Here is a 17,049-nt window from a genome sequence, read left to right as displayed (position 1 = left end):
TTCAAGAGGGGATATTGAGACAGGTGGAGCAAGGGTCTGAGCTAGTCAGGCTGTTCATGAGCGCTGCACACGTGTCGGAAGAGACGAGCCCAGCTCTGGAGAGGTTATGAATGAAAGGCTTCAACAAAAAAGGCTTTTGATATCTTAGTTCCACTTCAGTCCCAAAATGCAGCTTAGCTCCCCCTTGTCCCCACCATCCAGCAGCTCTTAACCCTAGAAATACCCTGGCCAGTGCCCATTTGCTGTCCCACTGAGGTCAGGCTGGTGCAGCATTGGCTCTGTCCATCTGAATAGGTTAGTCTCTGCTCTGGGGCTGGCGCACAGAGGCGTGTAAGGCAAGCTGCACATTTTGAGCTGCTGTGATCAGCCACGACCTTCCAGTCTGGTTCTGAAATGGCTCAAAGTTTAGGACCACCAGTCTCATCCTCCTGGTCTCTCTCCTGCTGACTAGCTTCCGATAAACATTTGATCCATGAAACGTATATCGTGAACCCTGAGCAAAATATACATATCTTAAGTAACTATAGACAACAGGGAAGAAAGGACTGACACATGTCTGCAAGCAGCACTGGGATGCAAATCCTTGCCCTGGCACTCCTTTTTCTCCACAATCTTCAGTTACAACAACTAAGAGGGCAGTGGGAGAAAAGTCATGAATTCAGCCTGATCTGAAGACACATCTGTCAAATTCCCGTGCAGGTTTTCCATGCCAGACCAGCTCAAGGCAGTGGGGCTGTGAGTTTACAGTACCTCTGAGCTTCTAGTGTTTGCATGGAGTGCCCTGGGCTGCTTTGCCTCAGCGCTCTTCTCCTTGTTGAAGGCCAGTGTCACCCCTTGCTTTGGATCAGGAGGGACTATTCCTAATATAAATGAGTTTAGTTCCGGAAGGATTCCCCAACAGAACAAGTCTCTGTCTGAGACGGTTCATCTCACACCTGGCCTTTTAAAAGTAGCTCAGCACTTAGCGGGGAGGAAGGGGTTGAATCTCTAGTTATCACCAAATTCTTGCGCTATTACTAGGAGAGGAGTCAATTACTCATAACGACAGGTTCGCTGAAGCAGCAGTCCAGTCTACTGAGGCCATTAAACTCATCACACAAAGCTAACAGTCACCTCATGGAAATGACACTCGGTCACTGCCTAGCTATTGTGGATTCTGGTCTATTCTTGGCCATAATGATTTCTTTCAGTGATTTATTTAAGGCACGTATCAGAGTTGCTTAAGAACTAGGCCTGTAAGCCAAGTCCATCACTCCTGGGCCTAATTTTTTATCCTAGGACTATCCATCCTGAAATGACAGTATCTCTTTATCATGGGACAATGTTGCTCGGAGCATGTCACCACTTTATTTTTCATTCCCTGGGTCATCTGGTTTTGTTTATCGTTCACTAAGAGAAGTCTGCGAAAGCATGTGTTCAGTCATTTAGGTTAATTAATAGATGATGTCGCTCTTCAGGGAGCAAGACAAGGGAAATGCATACCAGACTGAGAAGTATCAGTCAGATGTGCGTGCAACAACATGTACTCATAAATTTTACATCCCCGGATCTCTCTGCCTATAAAGCGGTGTTCTCAACTGTCCAGGGCTTTAGCAGTTCAACTAAGGAAACAAAAGCCTGCGTTTATCTCAAATCCCCCGTGTAAGTCCATATGCTGGCAGAATGTCGATGCTGCAGAAGAGTGGACAGCTGCACATCTTCCTGCTCTGAATGGTTCCTCCTCTGTGTCTGAAAGGCCCTGATACCCTTTCCTCAAAGCACAGGGGTGAACCTCTGCCTCCCTCTTTTCAGGAAACATGTTCCTTCTGCAGAGCTGAGATTTTGACAGAATGATTCATCTTCTGAGGCTGAGGGGACTATCCGTCATCTCCATGCTTCCTCATGCACCGGAGGTTGTGGTGCTTTCTTCTCAACTGGCAGTGATGGACCCCAGAGCAATGGCTAACAGAGAAGAGACCCTAAAGGGACAAACCTGTGCAACTGGTCAGGAAATTACAGCCTTTCTAGAGAGGCTTTGGAGAACCGTTTGGCAAATTAACAAGAGGATTTTGGTTGCACTACCTGTAGGAGGCTTCAGGAAGGCTACAGAGAGACTTGAGATGGTCAAGCTTTCATCTGCTTATTTGATCATCCGACAGCTTGTAGCATGGCCAGATTCAGGCCATGTATTCAGCACAAACAGTAACTAAAAAGATGCTATTGATTAGGATGGATCAACCCTTCAATGTACCTATCTTGAAACCACCTATCAGTGGTCTCACCCTTGTTACACAAATTCATAAAATAACTGAGGCTGGAAGGTACCTCTGGGGGTCTCTAGTCCAACTTCAAAGTTAGATCAGGTTGCTCAGGGCTTTGTCCATTAGAGTTTGGAGCACAAAGATGGCTATTTCACAGCCTCTCTGGGCTCCTGTTCCAGTGCTTAATTGCCCTCAGGGTGCAATTTTTTTCCTTTATATCCAATTTCAATTCATCTTGCTGCAACTTGCATTTTGTCCCTTTGCTGTGCATCTCTGGGAAGAGTCTGCCTCTGTCTTCTCTGTACTCACCTCCAAACCCCAAGGTAATGGAAGGCCTTACAGGGTGCCTCTAAAATTTATTCCTATCAGGTCAGAGATCTCCTAACTGATGATCACCATTATCGGCAGCCCATCTTCAAACTGGAGATTTGAAAATAAAGAATCGATGCACTGGCCATGCAGAAATGACTGGGGAAAAATCAGAGTTCAGCTGGCTCCCTGTAAGCAGCACAGAAGAGGGAGAAGTTTGCCCTAATGAGCTCTCCTTCTATCCAGCCGTTGCTGTGATTTTTCTTTTCTATAGCAACCACCTTGCAGCTGGTTTTATTTAAATTCCGCTTACGGACTGAGGCCCATTTCTCTGCTCTATCACACTCAGACTGTGGGATTTATCTGGGATCCTGGAAGTCTGGGAAGCAAGAACATGCTCTCTACTGTGCATTTCAAGTGCTCTGTGTGAAGAAGCTGCCTGCGCCCTGGCCCAGACTGCTCTGTGCCTGTCTGGCTCCAGCCTAAGGACACGTGAGAGGGGTTACACTTACCAGGTATTAGCATAGCCCTGAGGTTGTCTCAATGCACACAAACCTTCCCTATGTCCTTCAGCTCCTCTGCGGAGCCGACCATCCCTTGCACTTCTGCCTGCACCTGCCCAAAGCAGCACTGTCAGGTCTCCCCTCCACCTTCCATCACCTTCGTGGCGGACACACGTGGGATTCACTTCGAAGGGACACAGGCGTGTGCGCTCTGAGCGCTGGAAAGAGCCTTGTTTCAGCCACCTGCTTTCATGAAGGTGCTTGATAAATGCAAACAACCATCTTCAAAGCAGGGCAGTGACTATGCACTGAAGTTTGCGTGCAGTCTGTGGTTAGGGAGGAACCTGCCATCTGCACAGGCTTCGCCTTGGCTCTCTCACTACACCTGCGCTTTTAAGGTGGACTGGTTGTGGCAGTGAGGGCTTTTAAGTCCAGTCCAACACTGAGTCTCCCCCTGCTCCACCCCGAAAGCGTCTTTAGTCTTTTTAGAAGAAAAAGAATGAATAATGATGAGTTTGCTGAATTTGCTCCACACTTAATGCTTGAGATGAAAGGAGAAATGTGACTTTCATAACCCCCTTTTTCCACTGGCCTCTGGGTGTCAGAGCTCATGAAATTCTCTCTATACGCAAGGCCGTTCTGACACTTCCCAGCATTGCAAAGTAGCTTTCAGATTCAGTGTCCTTTCGAAGCCTTAGATCTTCTGCAGCTGAGTGTCTTAATGACTTTAGGAGCTGCACTCAGCAGAAATGTAGTGAGCCACATATCTGTGCAGCGGCGGCCTGAACTGGAAGATTTATTCAAGCACTCCCTGCGCGTCTTTAACTGGGAACTCTCAGGCACGGGAAGCCAAGCGCGGTGTGGCTCGCTGATGTGCTTTGGGAGGATCCACGTTATCACAAGGAGTCCAGCAGAATTTCTGCCTAACTTGTTGAATCGATTGACAGAGCCACACTGGGAAGAGCAGCGGCCAGGTGACGCCAGCTGTTCTTTCAGGCTCTTGGGCACTTGGAGCAATAAAGAAGCTTGCAGCAAGGATTCAGCTGGCAAGGACATTAGCAAAGACGGAGAGCTCGCTTTCCCCGAGTAGTATCATTGCTGCCATGCCGCTAGCAGAAAGGCCCTTGTGTGCTTCAGCGATCAGATGTGACTTGAAGACACAGAAGAAGGAGATCTGCTGGGAAAGAAGAAGCTATTTTCTTCTGGAGGTCACAAAAACAGCATTTGTGACCACAGCCGCCTTACAAACAGAGGCCCCTTATTGTTTGCAGAGACACCCTTGGCAACCTTTCTTCGCAGCCTGGATATGAACCAAGAAGGGCTTTGTGAAGCCTTATAAAAGGGCATTATGAGCCGGGGGCCCCACGGGCGGCGGGATGCGCTGTGGTGGTTCTCCCTAGAGGGAGCTGCGGGAAGCAGGATTCACCAGGAGACGTTTTTAGACTGGAGCCAGTCTGGACCAGGCTCCCATGTGCTGGGCATGCGACCACTGCTCAGAGCTGGCTTAAAACTGGTGCTTCTACTGCTCTTAATGCTCTTTCAGAAGAGAAGGAGTGACCCATGACCCATGGGGAGCTCTAAAACAGAGGTATGAAACACAAGCGGACTTTACTGACATCACCACAGTGTCATGGCAGGACTGAGATACCCACACACCAGCTGCTCTTGCCGGGATGAAGCTGGTTGCTGCTAAAATAACCATTATTTTGGAATGGGACAACCTGTCCTTTTTGCTCATCGCCCCAGGCAGGGAATCAAAGCAATGAATGACAGACTCATGCTCTCCTCCTCTGCCTCATGGCTCAGGACTCCAGCGAATGTGCCTCCCGCTTAGCAGGGAAGTTATTTGTGAAGCTGAGCAAACTGTGCAGCAGTCCAGCTTGCACAGCATCACTGAAATACACAGCAGCACATCCCGTTAACCACTGAAATGGGGACGAAGGGTTTGGTCATGGGCTGCTCAGCTCCAGAACATCTGAGCAGCACTGGTTGGTGGCTTTTCTTATCAAATCCCAGACCAAAAGCTGATTAGTGAATCCCTCCTTCCTGTGCAACTGATATAACAGTAGCTGGTGAAGCTAGAGAAGTCCAGTCCTTGCCCCTTGAACAGATATTAGCATTCATACCCCAACCCCAAATCAGTTGCATGGTCTCTGGGAAGGATATTCGTTTCTTTTGATCACTTCATACCATGAGTACGGTCTAGTAGCCATGGAGCACTGTTCTCTGGAGGGAAAGACAAGTGTGTTATAGATGATAAACTAAGGATGGCTTCATCTCACATTATATGTGGTCTCCAGCTTGGGGCATGTGTCAGTTTTGGCAGTTTGGCTTGAGGACCAGCTATCTACGAGGTGCTGGCACTAGGCAGCTGGGTAGACAGCCACAGCAAGAGGCAGGCCCAGGTTTCCTCGGGATGGATGCTCTAAAAGACAGGGCTGTTTTTTCTGTCTCTGTGCCCTGGGACATCTCGTTTAGCCAAGAACAAGAGACAAGAGATAGCGACATGGAAGATCCCAAATCCTGTCCGTGTACTTGTCACACCAGAAGGACACGTTACCATATCAGTGGAGTGAGCAAACAAGCCTTTCAGAAGAAGAGGGTTGGTTTACGTGACAGATACAGCTGGGACTGCCATTTCTATAGACAGACTCAGAATAGAAGGCGAGACATTCCTTCTGTGTAGCCACCAGGCAGAAAAATTAGGCCAGTGCCAGCCCCTGGGTGTATTTGACTGATATGACAGGGGTGGGTAACCTTCTAGCTGTGCTGCACTACAAACCCTACAGAGAGAGGCCACAAACCCCAGGAAACGGTGTTCTCCCTCCTCTTTCCCCCTGTTTCATGACAAGGTATGCCCCGATGCCAGGCCCCTTGTCACAAGATGAGTGGGATCTGGCCACACGATGGGAGACCCTCTATTTTGACATATGACAGCTGCACATCTGTCTTTGCGATACCCTTTTGGTTGGACATGCAAGCTGAGCCCGTCCATGACCAGGTATACACCTGTCATGCAAGGGGGCTACATGTTGATCACATGATGCATGTCACATTGAGGGGTGTTGAGGCCATCAACGAGAGAAGCAAGACAAGGCCATTGGTGGCTCTTTGCTTGTATCTGAGAGACCCCTGAGAAGATGGGGAAGGGCAGTATGAACCATTGTGGAAGGCCCCTTGTGTAAGAACACCCAGGGCCTTCTCTCCCCCAAGCGCCCTCAGACCCAGCTGTGTCTCCCGTCACTGCGGTCTGGTCCCAGTGAGATGCCAGACTCCATCCCTGGTGCCTTGGATGTGGGCTCCATCTCCTGGCTGCTCTGCAAACCCCACTGTCCTGCTCCTGAGTCCTACAGCTGCTGTGCAGACAGTTTAGCTCCCAGCAAGGATAGCATCAGTCAGGCAGTTGCACTGTAGTTGGGAGCAGCTTTCTCAGCAAGAACAAATTTGCCAAAAATTGGCTTTCAGACTATTTAAAAATTCAGACCAAATAATTTTTGGTGGGTGAAACCCCCAGAAGATCTGGGCAGAGTGATTCCTGCTATGACTGGTGAAGCCCTGTTTCACTGGCGAAATCAGTGGTGGCTGCACTAACCCACCTCTGGGATTCTGATCCCTGCATCCCCAAAAGGTGACTTTAACCCCAGGCCATAGTTTATTCAAGGTGGCAGTTTTAGGATCCCAACAGTCCATGTGGCGTTGCTTAAATTTAAACCATTTCTCCCTTGCCGTAACAAGGCTGTCTGATATCTCGACAAAAGTCAGTGCTCTCTCAGTCTCTCCTGATGGAGCCGTTCAGCTGAGTATGAAGTACTTCAGCATTCACCAAGGCAGTGCATGGAAACAGCCCTAACTCATAGCACAGGTTGTTCCCCCAGATGAGAGGAAATATGAGCATCAGTCTCCACGACAGTGAGTCTCTCGTTACTCACGCAAAATGACCCAACGTCAACAAGGCGATAGAGAAGAGCATCCCTTAGCTCTGACCCACATCTTGGAGGCATGGGATCTCCCTGGGGCAGAGCATAGGAGCAGGAACTAAGTCCATGTCTTACACCTCATGTGGGAGCACTGTGGTGCAAAGTGTGCAAACAGGGAGCTACTGCGTAAAACAGGGATGCTGCGAAGAACTGAGCCCTTTGCATTCTCTACAAGAGCCTGCAGTGTTTTACATCAAATGAAACATTCCTGTCAAACCTAGAAACAGAAGAAAATTTGGGGATTATGACAAGAAATAAAAACAGCACAATTTCCTATTTGGCAGTTGGAAAGCCCACAAGGACTGCCGACAAGAAAGAAATGATTCAGGAGTCACACAGAGGAGAGAGCTGGGAGTAATGTGATGAGTATAAGAAGGAGGAACTCCAGGCTGATGAGGAAGATGCATTTTCTAACAACAGAGAGCAGCTCTCCAAGAAAGGGATGAGAGTCCCAGCATGGGGACCTTACCATTTCAGATAGATACAACCCCAGAGAACGTCCTGCTGAGGACAATCCCACTCTGTAGTCCCACCTGGCCAGGCAGGGCAGCCACCTGAGCTCATCCTCCTCTTTCCATCTGCAATTTCTCCAATTTTCACACACTCTCCAGACTTGTAAGGCTGGCTCTGAAAGTGATGAGAAGTTGCAAGATTAATTGCTTTGAAAGCACAAAAGGAACAGAAAATGCCTGAAGGCACTGGGACAGATAATATGTTGTCTTCATAAAGGCTTTAATAATTTATTACCAGCAGCTGTATAAAGTTATTCTGTCCCCTTCCACAACTGCTCTTCAAGGACGACTCAAGGCAGTTTGATTCCTGCTCAAGAAACACAAATCAAAGGACTCTGTGAATCCATCTAGGTGGAGTCATATTTTATTAACCAAAGAAACTGATTTGCAGGTAAGAAATTAAAGGCACTTTTAGTGAGTTCAAGACTCGTGAAAAATTCCAGATTAATACCCTGGAAATTGAAGATTGCGTTTGCCTCGGCTCTCGCTGGGGAAGGAAAGCCTGCTCAGGGGATGGACTTAAGCAAGTGCTTAAAATTAAACGTGTACCTAAGTGATTTCCTGAAGGAGAGCCCAAATCAGCAGGAATGCTGCAGAGTGCAACCTTGCATGCCTCTCTTGTGCTAGAGACGCTGATGTCTTTTGGCACTGAGAAGGACGGTTGTCTGCCTGCGGTTACCCCTTGGGACCTAGGCAGCTGAAACCTTACAGGCCATTCCTATTAACAGGGCACTCACTCTCTTCAGTGCAGTTCTGTCAGACATAAGCCTGGTGATCAGCCATAAAAGACAAGAAAAGCTTCTTCTAGAAGGACAGAGGACTGGAAGGGGAAGCAGATATTTGGTTGAAAAGGTGGGGAGGTATATGGGCAGGTATAGGGCAGGTTCCTTTTTGCATTTTGTATTTTATCGTGTCTGGAGGCATTTCCTTCAAGAATATTATCTTGGTTTTATGAAGCGGACAGCAGTCTATTACTGTGAATGGTGTGAACAAACCCAGAGAGGTTGTGGAGTCTCCTTCCTTGGAGATATTCAAAAGCCTTCTGGACAGAATCCTGGGCAATGCGCTCGAGGTGACCGTGCCTGAGCAGGGGAGTTGGACTAGATGATCTCCAGAGGTCCCTTCCAAAAAGGCAAATTGCTAAACACAGAGCCACCACGTTTGGTTCTGGCAGCTGCCGAACCATGGAGAGCCACAGTCTGGGAGGTGTCCCAGGGAAGGACCCCTCTGCACTTGGTGTAATACTCTTCCACAGTGTCTGGTATTAGCCATGGACAACCAGCACGCTGGGCTAAGTTGATCCAATATGGTCATTCTTAGGATCTTGTGTTCTTAAACTGCTGAGCTCGAAATGCAAATTATTTCAGCCAAGTCCCATGGCCTGAATTATTCTGGGGGCCTAATTACACAAATACAACGATCCCTTTCAGTCTCAGAATCTATGAATGAAGCCAACAAGAACCATCCTTCTATCTGTCGAAGATCTGGCCCACAGAGAATAATGACTGCTGTAAATTGAGCCTGCTTCAGCTGAGAGAAGCCAGAAATTATATGAATAATTTATGAAACTAGACAGAACACAGACAAAAAAAAAAGATGTTTTTTTCCCAATCAATCCCACTTGACACCGCAAAAGGCAAAGAGCAAGGCTTTTCGTAATGAAGGGAAACTGAAGTCTCTGGGAGGAGGGGAAGCTCAGGTTCATTTTGAAGCTGGGGTTGGGTTGTCATGGGTTGCGTTACTGCCTTTCCAAGTTAGAAGTGACTCAGGGGCTCAGCTGACTGAGAGGAAAACCAGATGGATTAGATCAACAGAAAAAAATGTATAGCATTCCTTTCATGTGGAGAGACCTATAGGAAAAACACTGCTTAGACTTTGCACCTTTTAAGTGTAGTTTTGTCTGATTCAATGTCCTTAGTGCTGAGGGGAAGAGAAAGACCAACGGGTCAGCTCTTCCTTGGCCACTCCACAGTCAGTGCCAGGATAAACTGTGACCTTCTGGGAGCTTTGCACTGTCACACAGAGAGGTTTTGAGAAAAAAGCGGACCAAATTGCACTGAGCATAAATTGATGCAGTCGTGCTGATTTTGGACATGTCTTCCCCATGTTCATCAGGGAAGGGCTGGCTCCCTGAGACCTTCTCACCATTGCGTTTCCCCTCCCCAACAAGACGAGCGTTCACCGGTAAAGCAGGGGTATGAAACTGCTCGCTATTCCAGTGGGTCACGTCATTTCCATGGAAATAACGTGTTCGTCATGCAATTTTTGCTGTTGCTGCTCCTCAGCTCCTCCTGAGACTGTTCCCTGACCTCTCCAAGCCTTTTCTTTCTTTTGCTACAATTAATATCCTCATTCACATCCTTGTGGTCTTGGCAAGTCAGAGGGCAGCATAAAGACCTTAGCATTAAATATTTCATTACCAGGCAGTGCAAGATATTAACAGGGACGGTTAATAGTAAATGTTCTCTTTGTGAGTGGAAATGAACTAATTTATGATATACTGCCTTGCTTGTTTCCACAAGGGAAGAGAAAAGTCATGGTGATATCTCTCCATCCTGCATTCAAATGCCAATAATAATAAAAATTAAATCCTCAAGAAGGGATCTTTCAGGTCTGCCAAGAGTTTGTGTACTAAAGAATTTTCTGGGTAAATAAAGATATGCTGCTCTGTCTGTATCACAACAAGGATTTCTGATCGGGTTTGAACAGGTCTCATTTAAACCTTGGATAACTGAACCAAGGTGTGGAAAACTAAATTCAGCATCTTTCTAGAAAGAAGACGTACACTTTCCAATCTCTCTGCTGTTCCCCTTCCCTTCACTGAGCCATGCTATTAGTCTAACTTGCAGTCATTTAATTAATTTGATTAATTACTCCAATTCTGCAGCATATCTCTGAAACCTTTTCATTAAAATAGAGGCTCAGTCTTTCTTTAAATCTCTTTTTTTTTGCCCAGTTCTGCAAATTCCCTGTGCCATTAGCTGTGCTGGTATAGGAGGGGTAAAAAATACCATTGCTTGGCATTACCTCTGGTTTCCCTCTCTTGTGGTCTTTAGGTGGTAAAGGCACCAGAGCTGCTCACCATGCAGAGGTGCATCAGACCCCCAGTGTGGGCAGCAAACTGAATCCAGCATCCGGTGATGAAGCGAGAAGGAGGCAGGAGCATCCCAGGACTCCTCAGCCGTGCGGGAAGCCTGTCTGGATGCAAGAAAGGAAAGGGATGGAGTGGAGATGGGGAGAGGGGTCTCTCCAGCCTCCCTACTCCTGCTGCTGCCTGGCCCTGCCTATGGAGCCATTTTCCCATCCCTGCCTCTCTGAAGGCTGGGCTTTGCTCCTGCCTGAGGTTGTCCTCTCCTGCCAGGATGCTCCTACAGCCCCATTCCCTCTGCCTCCGAGCCCTCCCCTGCACTGGCACTGTGCGGTCCTTGCCGGGCCTCTGCTGAGGAGGTTAGACTGTGCTCCTGATGGGGATCACAGACTGGTTGAGGTTGGACAGGACCTCTGGAGACCGTCCAGTTCAACCCCCTGCTCAAGCAGGGTCACCTGAAGCAGGTTTCCCTGGACCGTGTCCAATCAGTTTTGAATATCTCCAAGGATGGAGACTCCACAACCTCTCTAGGCAACCTTTTCCAGTGTTAAACCACCCTCACAGTAAAAAAGATTGTTTCTATGATTATATTCCTGTATTTCAGGTGTGCCCATTGCCTCTCGTTGTGTCACTGGGCACCACTGAGAAGAGTCTGGCTCTGTCTTCTTCACTCCCCCCATCAGGTATTTATACACATAAGATCCCCCTGAGCTTTCCCTTCTCCAGGCTAAACTACTCCAGCTCTCTCAGCCTCTCCTCACGTGACAGATGCTCCAAACCCTTCATTATCTTTGTGGCCCTTTACTGGACTCATACATCCATGTCCCTCTTGTACTGGCGAGCCCAGCACTGGATCCAGCACCCCAGATGTGGTCTCACCAGTGCTGAGTAGAGGGGAAGGATCATCTCCCTCGACCTGCTGGCAGCGCTCCTCCTAATGCAGCCCAGGATACTGTTGACCTTCTTTGATGCAAGGGCACATTGCTGGCTCATGGTCAACGTGTCCACCAGGACCCCCAGGTCCTTCTCTGCAGAGCCTGTCCTGCTGCAAGGGGTTATTCCTCCCCGGGGGCAGGACTTTGCATTTCCCTCTGTTGAACTTCATGAGGTTCCTCTCTGCCCATTTCTCCAGCCTGCCAAGGACCCTCTGGATGCTTTGGTGCTGGGTGGGAAGGGGGCTGGCAAGGCTGTGGGGTGCAGGGCCGCTCAAACCCCGGCAGCGAGGCAGCCGCGTGTGTGCTGTCGGCTCCGGCTCTAGACGCAGCTGAGGAGACACATGGTGCTGACAGCGCGTGGGGTGGCTTTCACTCCAAGTAGCAGCTTTATGGGCTTTTAAATGATATAAACAATGAGTCAGTGACAGATACTGCAGTTAGCATCCCACCCAGACTGCGAAATTCCCCTGAAGAGGAGAAGGGAGGGAGTTTCAGCTGTTTTGCTTTTACACAGCCAGGCTGGCGCCTGCATTAGTGCTGAATATCTTGGACGGGCCAGAGACCTCTGCGCTATCCGAAGTGATATTGCCCTCTCCGCACAGCCTGTTTCACCTGGCTGATACGGTGCAAAAGCAACTGTGCATCTTCCAGACTGCGTGGGGCTTGTGGTCCCATGGGTCAGGTGGCCCCATCCCTCCAAGTGGAGAGTCCTAATGCCTCCACTGAGCATCTAGGCAAGGAAAGCAAAGAGGAGAGCACCGTGCAGGGAAAGCCTCAGGCTCCTGCCCGATCCTTGTCATGGCCCCTTCACTCCGTCACAGCTGCCCCAGGCCTGGAGGCCGTTTTCCTTTGTGGAAAATAGGAAAGGCTGTTTGTGACACTGGAACAAATGGATGAGGCAGCTCACAGAGACACATTCTGATTACGAATGACTGCAAAGCCAAAACAAACGTCCATTCCCACGGATGTCCAGGGCTGCAAGAAGGCAGCAGGTTATTCTGACCTGGTACAACTGTCCTATCCATTCAAAACAAAAAAGCAAGCAGAAATGTGCAGGGATCTTGCAATAAACCTTTCCACCTGGTAATGTCCTCATTCATGCCCACGCAGGATGCATGAGGAGATGCTGCCAAACATCTTTTTGTTCTTGCCTGCTTGCAGGCCAAATCCATTTTCTTATGTTAGATCATCAGATCTGCTTTAGCGGCCACTGCCTCCAACCTTGTGCCCAGCCTGCTGGAGCGGGTGTAGTGCAGTGCCCATGTAATTATAGCATCGATACCCCTTAATGTAGCGTTTGTGATATTGATGTAACCGTGATCATACCAAGATAGTCCCCTACCCAGTGGTGAAAAGAACAAGCTACCTCCGATACAAGACATCTTTGTATAACAGCAACCAAACCTGAGATGTTCTCATTTAACTCCCTGGGTAAGGTATACGCCAGTCTCAAACATCGAAGAGGAACAAAAAACAGCTGGACAGCAAGTGCATGCCCTGAATTTCTTCCTTTAGATCTGCTCCTGCTCTGGACTGGGGAGGTGTGGAGGATAAAGCTGGAATTGCAAGAAACCTTTATTCTGCATTAATTCAGAGCCATCACCAGGTTAAATTGAAGACACGAGCTTCTTTCTTTTCTTCTTCTTTTTTACATCCCAGGCCAATTTTACTGTCTCTAATATTGGTGAAGTGATAATTGCTCCAGCTGCATCATGCAGCCTGTTCCAGAGAAAGCTCCTTTTCTTTAACGCGGGCAGTGAAAAGGTGCATCTATATGTTAATGTATTCACAGCTCTTTCTTGCACAGGAGACAAAACAGTTGGGAGGAGACTGAAGGAGAAAAAGAAATTTCATTTTCATTGTCTTGGAAGGCAAAATATTTAACGTTGTAAGACAAAAGGGGTTGTTGTTGCATTTTTGTGGGTTTTTTTTTCCTAATTAACAAGATTAACTGAAGCCAGGTGATAGAATATACAATTATTTGGTTCAAATTCCATTTCAGTCCCCTTTTTCTCACCCAGAGAGTGTGTGATGCCGGGCTGCAGATGGGGATGGCTGCTGTGGTTTTGAACCTAATTATGTCACCCAGTTCTTCATCTGTTTGCTTGTTTGTTTGTCACTTCTGGCATTTCTTCCTCATCTTTCAGGGCCAAGTTTTTCGGGATTCCTGCCTGTCTCTCCATCACAACATTTGCAGTAAAAAGAAGACAAATATTTAGAGAGAGAGCCAGGAGATGCTGCAGGACTTTCCCTGAAACATTAGACACCTGACACAGAATGAGAAGTGCAGGGTATTCCCAGGACTGCCAAACATCAATTTTCCAAAACGAGGCATTCTGCCTACAAGAAAATACTCTTGGGACATACTATTTACCTTGAGTTTCTAAACCTTTAGGCCACTTCAGCTCTACCTTCCAATTTTGGTCTGTTCTACAAGGGTCAAAAATGTATTTTGCCAGGGGAGATCAGTCTTCCCATCCCCAGGAAGCCACAACTTTAGAAAATACTTAGATAATGTGAGGCTGCTTCCTCCATTCCTGCTCTTTTGCAGGGGAAACCCTCTGACTTCTTTCCCACTACAGAGTCATCTTCTCTTCCCTCAGCTCTGCTGCTATGTTTGGTTTTCCAGCATATGTGAAGGCAGTCTCAGACTCTTTTTTGCCACCTGCCACTCCTCAGGTCATCCTTCCTCCAGTCTTGGTCAGGATGAATATTGCTTGCTATGTCCAAGGGCTCTCCTCAGGGTTGCACTCAAAACGATTCCTGTTCATGGCTAAAAATCTCGTGGCAGCGCTGGTGAGGAGGCAACGAAGCTTGAAAGCGCTTGCGTCTTTTCATCGTCCGCGCTGAATGAAGTGCCGCGCGGCAGATGAACGGCGTCAACAATCGAAAGTAATTGAATTTTAATTTGCCTTGGCTGCAATAATCTCCGGATGCAAGGCAAATTCAAAGAGCAGATTTCAACCCAGCCGTCCTTTCTTGGGCGATCGAGACTAGGAGGCTGCAAAAACTCTCAAAGCTTGGCTACAAAACAAACTATTGGTGGTTTATCATTACGGAGGCCGGTAACTGTGCAAAGGAGCGGATAAATGGCCAGGGTTGGCTGTTCTCCAGGCGGAGGGAGGACCTGGATTTCCTGAAGAGGCTCTGGCTCCTAAATCAAGCCTGGAGACGGCTTTCCTTTTCAGTCACATCCACAAACAGGGGGGCTCTCGTTATCACACGCCTCCCACACTGGGGTGATTCATGCCGTAACTGACCTTCCTCTCGTCTTGGGTCTTTTGTTTTCCAAAAATACCAGTGCAAGAAGCAGCTGTCAGGAAGTCAGTTTAACCATGAGAAAGAGAAAGGAGAGGGAGCCTGGGCAAAGAGGTGTTTGCAGAGCGCTCTTCCTTTCTGTCGCCTTTTACCCCTCATCACCTACTTCTGCAAAAGCCTTGACTTACTCTCCTTTCATCTGGAAAACGGGTCTTTTGCTTGTGCGCTTCTCTGACTCCTTGCAGCTCATTACCCCATCATCCGAGATCCCTTTCTGGTGCCCCACATTTTGGAGAAGTCGTGTCCCCGATGAGCATCTGTAGATATTTTTTGCATGAGATGCCAATTCCCTTTACCCCAAGGCCTTTGACATCCTTGTTTTCTCCTCCCTTTGCTGCTTTCTCTGCTTCTGTTCTGTCCTGCTAACAAACACACAGAGATCGCCAACCGCCTTTTATATCTGCTTTCTCCCTTGTGACCTTTGTATACTTTTATATTCCCTGCTCAAATGGTTGGGGAGAAAAGGAGGGAGGGAGAGAAAGGTGTTTTTGTGGGTTGATTTATTTCATACTGATGGGGCTCTCGCCAGTGCTTTCGATACACCAACTCAAGCATATTGATCACTCCAGATCTTTTTTCTCCCCAGCCTCACTTCCTACCAGCAGTGACTCAGGCAGTCTGCGCGGTGGGTTTGTGTTCATGTGCGGGATGTGCTCTGCGTCTGTGTTTGTGTGTACATCCACAAGATGAACTTGCAGAGCTGCAGTGTGAGCAGCCCTGAAATTGTTAAAAAAAAGTGTTGGGACTATAGGACTTTTTTTCTTTCCAGCTCTGTCTCATAGGAAGAAAATAAATAGGAACCATTTCATGGCTGCCTAACAGCCCTAGGAGCATGTCTAGGGAGAGAAGAGGGAAGGAAACAGCCTTCCTGATCCAAGTGCGTCCCCGTTAACCCGGGCTCAGATTTCAGAGATTTCCAGCCACCGAATAGCTGGAGCGGTGTCCTCCAAGCCAAGAGCATCACAGAGCCCCTACGGGACAAATGCTCTAGCATCACGTTAAGGGACTCTGTGCTGTGGGGTGCACTGCTCTCTAGATAAACCTCAGGACTTGACTGCTTGACAGCAGTAAAAGATCTGTACATTGTTTCCAGAGCCTGGAAATGATAAGCCCAATTTTCCAGCCCGCTTCCCAGCCCATCATTATGTCTCGATTAGATGAAGTACTCCTCTTTGTTTCCCAGCCGAAATGACGGGGTAGTGTTCCTCTGCGGTGAAATGCATGTCGTGGTGCACTCAAGCTCAAGAGATGTGTAAATTGGCTCTAATCACCAGTGGGGTACGAGGTGGGGGCAGAATTTCCACATGAAAAAATTCTGCACTTCCAGATCAAATTCTTGCTCCAAATCAGAGGAACCAGTACACTGCGATACAACATCTCCTGTAGAGTATCATCAAAAATGCCCCAAACCTTCTTGTCAATTAAAATGTTGTTTTTCTTTTGACTCTTTTCTTTTTGAATACAGCATAATACACTGAAATTAAAAGTCCTTCTGAAATGAAGAATTAAAAGACTCCACTCTTGAGTGTTAAAATGTGCTGTTTTGATACCTTTGAAATACTTGATTTTTTAAATATTTTTTTTTCAAGCTGGAATTTAATTTAATCTTCAGTCTCCAGGAAACTTTCCTCTGATTCGCCTCTGGAAATTTGTCAACCTGGTCCATTAAGAGCTACGAACTGCAGAAAATATGTATCTGAAAGATTCGCCTTGAATTTTGAACATACAGACTGCATTTTTATTCCCTCCAAATTGAGGGCAAGGCCATTATTCATGTTTCTGCTTTACTGGCAGGCAGAGTTTCCCTGCACCTTTTGCACAGACCCATCCTTCCTTTGAAGCCAACAGGACGGAGGCAAGCTCTGCTCCGGAGATGCCCTGATCTTGCTGGATTTTGCAAGTCCCGGTGCCTTCAAATCGGACCTTGCTGCCTTGAAATGTAAGGGGACAAGCACGGAGCTGAGTGAACAGCCATGGAGAGAGTCCAGCTCTCAACATTAGCTGATTGGCAAGTTCAAGCACGGAGTCCGCTGGGGTATTTGACAAGTCTCCTTGTGGGAGATGGGAGCGCCATGAAATCCGGGCTGCAGCGGTTGCTCGGACCCAACCTTTTTTCGTGCAAACCCAGCGAGGAGAAAAAGCATGCCCGGCTCTCCGGCCAAATTGT

General features: G+C 47.9%; 1 protein-coding gene across 1 annotated transcript in view; it reads right to left on the bottom strand.

Moving 5' to 3' along the window:
* Positions 1 to 17,049, bottom strand: part of ATRN (attractin) — a 217,455-nt gene that overhangs the window by 167,464 nt on the left and 32,942 nt on the right. The window lies entirely within an intron of this gene.

The sequence above is a fragment of the Apteryx mantelli genome, chromosome 5 (assembly GCF_036417845.1).
Source record: "Apteryx mantelli isolate bAptMan1 chromosome 5, bAptMan1.hap1, whole genome shotgun sequence".
Classification (NCBI taxonomy): domain Eukaryota; kingdom Metazoa; phylum Chordata; class Aves; order Apterygiformes; family Apterygidae; genus Apteryx; species Apteryx mantelli.
Note: the sequence above shows the minus strand (reverse complement) of the source record. Positions and strands in the feature narration are given on the sequence as shown.